Raw genomic sequence first — 862 nt, 5'->3', positions numbered from 1 at the left:
TTTTTTTTTTTTTTTTTTTTTTTTTTTTTTTTTAGTAGAGACAGGGTTTCCCCATGTTGGCCCGGCTGGTCTCAAACTCCTAACTCAAGTGATCTGCCCTCCTCAGCTTCCCAAGATGCTAAGATTACAGGCATGAGCCACCGCACCCAGCCTACTGTCCATATTTCTACCAGTATTTTGGTTATAACCACTGACCAGTCCCTAATAAGTTCCAGACATTCCCTGGTCTTCCTGTTTTCTCAGCCCTTCACATTTTTCCACTGTCTGCTTATTACCTGATTCCAAAGCTGCTTCTACATCTTCAGGTATCTTTATAGCAACATCCCACTTTCAGTACCAATTTTCTGCCTTAGTCCAGTTATGTTGCTATAAAGGAATACCTGAGGCTGGGTAATTTATTTTTAAAAAGGTTTATCTGGTTCACGGTTCTGCAGGCTATCCAAGAAGCACAGTGTCAGCATCTGCTTCTGATGAGGGCCTCGGGAAGCTTCCACTCTTGGCAGAAAATGAAGGGGAACCTGCATGTGCAGCTCACATGGTAAGATAGAAAGAAATAAAGAAAAACAGGAGTAGGCATCAGGTTTTCTTCCTTCCTTCCTTCCTTCCTTCCTTCCTTCCTTCCTTCCTTCCTTCCTTTCTTTCTTTCTCCCTCTCTCTCCCTCTTTCTTTCATGGAGTCTCACTCTATTGCCCAGGCTGGAGTGCAGTGGTGCGATCTCAGCTCACTGCAACCTCTGCCTCCTAGGTTCAAGTAATTCTCCTGCCTCAGCCTCCTGAGTAGCTAGGATTACAGGCATGCACCACCACGCTTGGCTAATTTTTGTAACTTTTAGTAAAGATGGGATTTCTCCATGTTGGCCAGG

The sequence above is a fragment of the Theropithecus gelada genome, chromosome X, assembly GCF_003255815.1.
Source record: "Theropithecus gelada isolate Dixy chromosome X, Tgel_1.0, whole genome shotgun sequence".
NCBI lineage: Eukaryota > Metazoa > Chordata > Mammalia > Primates > Cercopithecidae > Theropithecus > Theropithecus gelada.
Note: the sequence above shows the minus strand (reverse complement) of the source record.